The 7,536-nt window shown below is 41.5% G+C and overlaps 1 protein-coding gene across 2 annotated transcripts in view; it reads left to right on the forward strand.

Annotated features, from left to right (window-relative positions):
- The window catches only part of LOC110504116 (histone deacetylase 4), a 132,284-nt gene extending 125,862 nt beyond the window's left edge, over positions 1-6,422 (forward strand). For both annotated transcript variants that reach the window (XM_036974162.1, XM_036974170.1), the window contains exon 25: positions 1-6,422. This exon is cut by the window's left edge and continues 559 nt beyond it. The gene's annotated coding sequence lies outside the window, so the exon portion shown is untranslated.
- Positions 6,423-7,536: the final 1,114 nt, after the last annotated feature.

The raw sequence follows: 7,536 nt of genomic DNA on the forward strand, positions 1-7,536 counted from the left end.
GTTTGATTGTTACCATTCATGAAAGACTTTGAGAAAGGAGAGATGTCGCAGGGTTTGCTGATATTTCTTGGCACGTTTCTCGATTGGCAAAAATCAGGCGTTTTCTTTTGTTTGTTGCAGAAGAGGAAAGGTATGGAGCGAGGAAAAGAGAAGGGGAACACGATGGACAGGTGACCCGGGGCCTCATTTATCAAAGGTGCGTGCGCACAAGAAATAGTCTGAACCTTGCGGGCGCCAGTTTTCACGCAAAGGTTGGTGTTTATCCATTTTGAACTCGATGGGAAAGTGTGCGTATATCCACTGAAATCTCAGACCATGCGCACTCACAACTTCTAGTGGTTCAGCAACTGTATTGCAAGCAAATATGATTATTTTGGGGGGAAATTGAGGTGTTTGAGGCACGGGAATTTATAATAATGGTAGGCTAATAAAAACATTAAAACAAAGGCCTAATGATAAAACAGATACATTTGCCATTGGTAAGGAGATTACATAGCAGCATGTTCCCTAATATAGTTATTTTACTTTTATTATATAGGTCTAAATCATAATCATATTGCGGGACGTCTCCTTTTCTGACATGACTGGTTTATTTCTGCTACACAACAAATATTACGCTACCATTTAGCCATCTCTCATTCAATAGCCAAGCATGCTTGAAAGTAAATAGTCCGGTAGCCTATGACAGTATAGCTAGGCTAAAGTATTCTTGTGCGACAGGAGCGCGACATCGCAGCCCATTTAATCTCAGAGACGATGCCAAAGCAGGAAACATAAACACAATCATGTATTGATGAAGGAAATATTGAACAACAACTCTTAAGTCTGGGCTCTGAGCAGCATTTACTTTTCAATTGTTCAATAGACAATCCATCTTGCCGAATACATGGCCGGTGTTTGGCACGCTCTATAGTTTAAAAAAAAGTCACAGCAAAAGATGAAAACATTCGGCCCACACCTCTAACAGAAATGTGATCACATTTACCATTGCACTTTCTTTTAGACTATCACGGCCCAGTTCCAATGTCTCAACATCATACAGCAGATGATGGTGTTTTTGTTACCAATGAAGGTGAATGGAGGGCATTTTGCCAGGCAGGGTTGTAACGCTCGTTCAGCAGCGCGCAAATATAGTATGGCTCTGATTAATCAATGAAAACATGTGTATATGTTGCGTGCAACAGTTTGATAAATCCCAATCATTTTGTTCTGCACACAAATCCTAGAATGTCCACGTACGGTAGGATTGAGTAAGAAATGTACGCAATGGTTGATAAATGAGGCCCCGGGTCTTCTGGTTTGAGATGACAGACTGTAAAAAGACGGTGAGTTTGTGCCTTTTTCAGTTCCTGCCTGGTGGATTTCACGACGAACTCAAGACCAAGAGCTTTGCCTTAAATTTGTTTTGGAGGGAGAGAGGTGTGCCCTCCTATCGCTCTCACGTCTCATCTCCTTTTGTGGTAGCGAGACTGGCGATGCCAAAACGATGGCACATAGACTGGAGGCCCTTGGCATGTTTACCCTGACTTCCCTGGAGCCTACTGTCCCGTTTGACCTTGTTGTCAGTGCTTGACTTGGGCAGGAGCTCCCCGCAGCTGACTACCGGCACACAAAATCCAAGTCAAACACTACTTGTCGTAACCCCTTTACTCTCGTTTAGAAGGTAGTTGCCGTGCTACACAGGGACTGACATGGTTGAGTCTTTTTCAGTGGAACGAGAGCCTTCAATGTTTGAAACGTCAGCCAATGATGTGGCTTTCTTCTGGTATATAAACCCTTTACCAAATACACGCCACCTCTAAGAAAGAGTTAGCTAGCATGCACTGTAGTCTGTTCTAGAGAGATTTGCCATTTTAAACTAGAATGCTGTTCAAAAATAGTAGTAGTAAGACAAGAAATGATGCCAAAGCGTGACGTTGCTATCAGCTCAATAGTCTGTTGCCACGTAGTATTGTAGCCATATAGGACAGATATTGCTATCATGACTTTACGTTCAAAATTGTTCTCTGTGAGGGAATTATAGCAGTTGACCAATTTCTATCTCACACACCTCACCCTTCAAAACGTTCAGGCGCTCTTACCTTCATTTAGGGGCTCTACCCACAATTAGCCGTTCATTTGGCTTTGTTCACAGAGATAAACAACTCACGAGTCTTTGTTACCATGGTGACAGAGCGGTTAGACAGAACAAAGATAAACAATCAAATCTCATGAGTCTTTGTGTTACCATGGTGACAGAGCAGTTAGACAGACGTGTACCACCTTTGTGAGTTTACAGAGGGGAGCAAGTGGCACCCATATTCTCTGACATTTGATCCACGCTCCTTGTTAGGCACAGCTGCTCACCAAGTGTCAGGTGCTACTGTGTGTGTGTGTGTGTGTGTGTGTGTGTGTGTGTGTGTCACATGTCACAATCCAGTAAACAAACCCTTTATACATTGACACAGTCATCATAGCTACTGCTAGGTGTGTGTTTTTAGGTACAGGAAAGTGTTTTTAACCTTGTGTGTGAGACGCATTAAATAACTGTCTCTAACTACATACATTTGACTTAGTTCACAAACACCTATATCTCAGAATGCAGAGAATGAGTGAAAGTAGTGATCTGAATAAGTTTTTTTGAAACCCCCCCCCCCCCCCCCAACTCATGTTTCGCCTCCTGGCAACTACCTTCGACATTGTTCCATTGACATCATAATCACTTTTTCCTACTGTTGGTAAACGAGGAAGAAATGAGAAGATTCTGCATTGATCTTTCCTTGAGATGTTTCCACCACGATTGTTTTGATGACTACTCCATTCGTGTTGTTTTTACCCATCGTTGTCTCTTTTTTTCTCTCTTTCTGTTTATGTCCTTGTTGTCTTTAGAAGTGGACTCTTTGGTTTTTGTACTTTTTAGTTGTTTTCCTGTCATTTTGTATTCGTTTGAGTTCTTTCTCTCTCTTACACTTTGTGCAGTTCCTTTTCATGGTGAAAGGTTCTGGGGTTGTGAGGGGTGGGATGGGGTATGCAAATATTTCTACTTTGTATAATGATTCCAACAATTGTGTATTTACTATGCTGGCTGTTCATGGTAGATTTATATATGACAACAAATCTATAAGTATATTATAAGAAATTGCAATCTTGTTTTGGGAAAAGAACATTTGAATTGCAAAGTGATATGCTCATGTTTCATTCCCTGGTCTGGTTTGGCCCTTCCTGGTGTCGCTGAGGGCACTGTTCATTATTCCTGGCTGCCATTGGCTGAGGGTTCAGTACAGTAGCATCCCATTTGGTGTCAGTTTCTCTACAGTGTACACCACTGACCTGGGCTCTAGTAATACTTCCTGACACTACATAGAGGAGTAGAAAGGCTGTCCCCAAACAAGGGCTTAGGGAAATGACAAGTCCCTTGTCTCTTATATTTAATTTCCTTCTCCTTTAAGACATTGTGACAACCCACCCATGTAAACATGGGGTTACAGTGGAATTTCACACTCTTACGTCGCTAACACTTTCTGACCTGCAACCAAACACTCTAGCTGTGTTTTGTCAAGACCTTCTGTGTACTATCTAAGGATGTGTAATTCAGAAGCAGTAGCGGTGCGTGGATAAAATCACCGGGGAAGCCAAACCAGTAAACAAAATGCCATATTACAACTTATGTGTTGTGATAATTGCATGGTTTGCTCTATAACCTGTTAGTTCATAGGCCTTGCCACCGTGATATATATATATATATATATATATATATATATACATATATATATATATATATATGCCTAAGGCCGAGACAATAAGGAGACAAAGTGGCAGAATAAATTCAACCACAGCTTTGTTTCACCACAAAACCGGGGAGCAACATCTATCCAGTGGAACATCTATCCACCAAGTGTATTGTGACAAACATGACCTACAGCATGGTCAATCAAGTTGATGTTTCTGACATTTTTGGACTACTAAACAACTTGATTTAGGACACCGGAGAGTTACCCAAGTTGCAAAGAAAACAGGAGCTGCCTCCACTATTCTAGCACCATTTCAACTTTAACATTTAAAAATCATCAAATCACCTCTGCTTAGTCTAATAAAGTGACAACTAAAATATTCCAAAAACCATTCAGTCCAATCAACGTAAGCTAGATATGATGTGTCTGTCCATAGTACTGATTTCTCTCTGTGTGTGTGTGTGTGTGTGCGCGCGCGTGTGTGTGTGCGTGTGCAATGAAGTAGAAAAAATTGTTGACTCACCCTACTTGTAGAGAAACGTCAATGCCATCCCCCTCTCTTGCCGAAACGGTTTATGACTCTGTCATACAGTACACGTTTTTAGTTTTGGTTGTCCTAGGCTGCCTGGCTAAAATGCTTTGTCGCTAGCCTAACTTCCTTTCATGGGCATCAATTAGCCAGCTAATTAACATTCACCAACTACATCTAGCTATATATTGAACTTCCATCCTCTCAGGCCAGAGGCACAATGTATGGTTAGAACCGAATTGCCGTTATAATCATTGGCCAGTATGGATAATTAGGTAAAACCACAAGTCCAAATCCCTATCTCCGTCCATGACACATTTAGGAAAGGGACAATTTTAGCTAGCTAGCTAGCCACCAGAGGACAACAACACAACGAGATGCAACAATTCAAGTTTTTTTCTGTCAATGACATTTGGCTTTATTTGATGTGATTAGTGTGAAGCAAAATCCAAACTGACTTCCTTAACACTTTTTTTGGGGTATGCCAGGACCATTCACAGTTGAGCTCACTCAGTTTAGCTCAAGGCTGATTGGCTGTTATTGTGTAAAAAAAAAATCAAGGAAGGTATATGCTCACTGGCTTCCCTTGAATTCAATGCAATGGGCAAGAACAATATCATACTATTTTTGACCAGACAGCATTGGATAGGTGGCCTACACATACAGAGACAGAACGGCACTGTTTCGCTCGCTTGGATGCTTTTTCCGGTGAGATACATTTAGCCTCTTGCGAATTGAAGGAAAATGATGAAACACAGAGAGACGAAAGATAAATGATTTTATATGTTATTTTTCTTCAATTTTGGGGGAAGCCTGGCTTCCCTTTGCATTCACGAATACACGCCACTGTTTCCGAAGGGCCTGTCTTGGAATGACATGATAATTACACAAGGGTTTCCCTATAATGATTAATCACTATAAGCCCAGGAGTTGTAGTTAACCCATCAAAAGTCCCCCCCTCACCCTTTGACCTCATCCAGCCCAAACTGCTCCCCTCTGACGGCTGTAGCAGATGACTAGTGAGGTCAAGGGTCATCTCAATGGATCCAGTCCCAGCCAAGGGGGTGGAGTATGAATTAATAGTCAAGTGTGCGTCACAGTTGTGGTGGTTGTTATTGTATTGGGGCACAATAGTAACCGATCATCCAGAGCTCTCCCAGAATGCACCAGCCTGAGCAATTGGTAGTTGTGGTTTCGTCACTTGTATTCAAGCAATCTTTCTCAAAGGGACTTTATACTATCTGGTTATCATAGTGTCCAGATAGTCATTTGAATATTCTCGTGCTCTACAGACATTCCATTTGTTTTTGTTTTTTTATTTGTTTTATCGTCTGTGTTTTTTTTTCTTCTTTTTTTTCTTCTGTTCTCACAAAAAGGCCTGAGGATTGTCTGTAGTTTTTTTTTCTGCACCATTCCTCTTCCACCACCTCTAACTTTCTCTGCATGGTTTGTGTGTCTGCATGCCTGTCTCTGTCCCTGTAACTTATCTGCACAAGGAAAAAAAGCACTGAATGGACAGAAGTACGTTTTTACTACAGCATCAGGATTCGGGAGCTCAGCATGACACGAGAACTTGTTTTTTTGCAACCTCTTTTTTTTCCCTCTCCCAACATTGACGATGAGGAAGAACGGCGCTCCATGTCGGTCTGACAGATGTGCTTTTTACACGTAAAAAAAATAAATATCAACAGCAAACAGAACGACTTTTAACATTTTACAACATCTTTATCTAGCGCTTGTGACATACAGACAATAGATTTTATCGTATTTGTGCACAACAACAAACACACACAAAAAAAAACGTTTTAGGGAAACTAAACTGCGGAGGCAACAGGAGAGACCAACTCATTGTATCATTTGAAGTTGGGACGGGGAGACGTTTTGTTTCCGAGGCATCTGGAGATATCAAAGGGCTCTGTACCCGATGAATGGTCTATATCGTCGTCAGGGTTGTCCATTCCACTTCAGCCAGTAATATCTGTGACCACTGTGGTAAAAAAAAGAACAGTTATAGGTTTACAAAATGCATCTGTTACGAAATGCATCTGTTTTTATATTGTTTTCTTTTGACTCTTGTTCTCTCCATTGTTACAGAATAGTACTTTTCCCCCCCTCGGGACCTTAGCTCTAACATTTTCTCTTTTGACATCTACACTATAAAGTATAACGTTTTGGAAAAACCACGATGCCTTGTTGTTGTTTTTTCCCCCACTGGGGGCTTATGGTCAGATGAGTGGTTGAACTAAAAAGGGAAAAGGCTGTCTGTCATGCAAACTCGATGCCCATCTTGAATCATACATGAATCATACACCCAGATACTGACAAACTTCAGGACCATGCATTGTTTCAGAAACGGAATGCGTTAAATGAGTTAACACAAAGTGCCTTTCATAAAAGGCATGAAGCATCTGTGTCGCTGAGTGCTTGGCATTTAGCATGTCTTAGCCGCTCTGATGTTACGGTCAGCTTTTTGTAAATTATAGTAATTATATGCTTGCTAACATTTGTTATATTTCACACATGTACAAGTGTATATCATACAATTGTTTTTTTTTTGCATATCCCACTCTCCCCTAAGACACCCTCACGGCCAGGGATCAGCCATTATTGACGGCAACCCTGGAGCAATTAGGGTTAAGTGCCTTGCGCAAGGGCACATCAGCAGGTCTTTCACCAAGTCAGCTCAGGGATTCGAGCCGGCGACCTTTTGGTTACTGGCCCAGCGCTCTCATCCCAATCCACACTTCAACCGAAAGATGAAAACTAGTCGACAACCTGTGAGTATTTACAAAATTGTTCTGCAACCGGAACTAAACATTGATGTTTGAATAAAGGTATACCTTCCTTCGCCCTTAATCCCAGATCCGGGAGGGAAGGATTAATGAAACAAGAAGCCAATCATCTCTTTTTCACTTACCTAATCCCTTACAGATCAGTGACTAAGGTCAGAAGGAAGGATGAATCTAAGCTATTGGAACGGTCCTCAGACCTGTACAGTAAGTTTTTAGTATTCCGAAGAGAGAAGCTGCCTTGACCGTACTGCCATGTACGGTAGCAGTAGAGGCTTAAGGCCTCTGCATGCTTCCCAGACAAAACAGTTCGGAAGAGTTTGCGCATATATTATGATTACATTTTGTGACGTTTTTTTTTCAGCTGTTCCGACACAACATTTTTTGCTGAGGCAAGCTGAAGTTATTAGCCAAAGTCTACACCCCTTCATTGGTGATTGGTCAACAGTAGGGATTCTTCAATTAAGTCTTTGTTGTCATTCAATGGAGGCAACTCGTTTTCATGCAA

The sequence above is a fragment of the Oncorhynchus mykiss genome, chromosome 3, assembly GCF_013265735.2.
Source record: "Oncorhynchus mykiss isolate Arlee chromosome 3, USDA_OmykA_1.1, whole genome shotgun sequence".
NCBI lineage: Eukaryota > Metazoa > Chordata > Actinopteri > Salmoniformes > Salmonidae > Oncorhynchus > Oncorhynchus mykiss.